The sequence below is a fragment of the Mus pahari genome, chromosome 16 (genome assembly GCF_900095145.1).
Source record: "Mus pahari chromosome 16, PAHARI_EIJ_v1.1, whole genome shotgun sequence".
Classification (NCBI taxonomy): domain Eukaryota; kingdom Metazoa; phylum Chordata; class Mammalia; order Rodentia; family Muridae; genus Mus; species Mus pahari.
The window spans coordinates 28,248,156-28,248,423 of NC_034605.1; positions in this window are offsets into that span (position 1 = coordinate 28,248,156).

A 268-nucleotide genomic window follows, 5' to 3' on the forward strand; every position below is an offset into this window, starting at 1 on the left:
CTCTGCCTCTGCCTCTGCCTCTGCCTCTGCCTCTGCCTCTGCCTCTGCCTCTGCCTCTGCCTCTGCCTCTGCCTCTGCCTCTGCCTCTGCCTCTGCCTCCTCTGCCTCTGCCTCCTCTGCCTCTGCCTCCTGAGTGCTGGGATTAAAGACATGTGTTACTACACCTGACTTTATTTGTGGAGGCAAGATCTCACTACATAGCCTTGATTGGCCTGTACTTATTATGTAGCTCAGGTTGGCTTTGAGTATATAAGAATCTTTCTGTCTC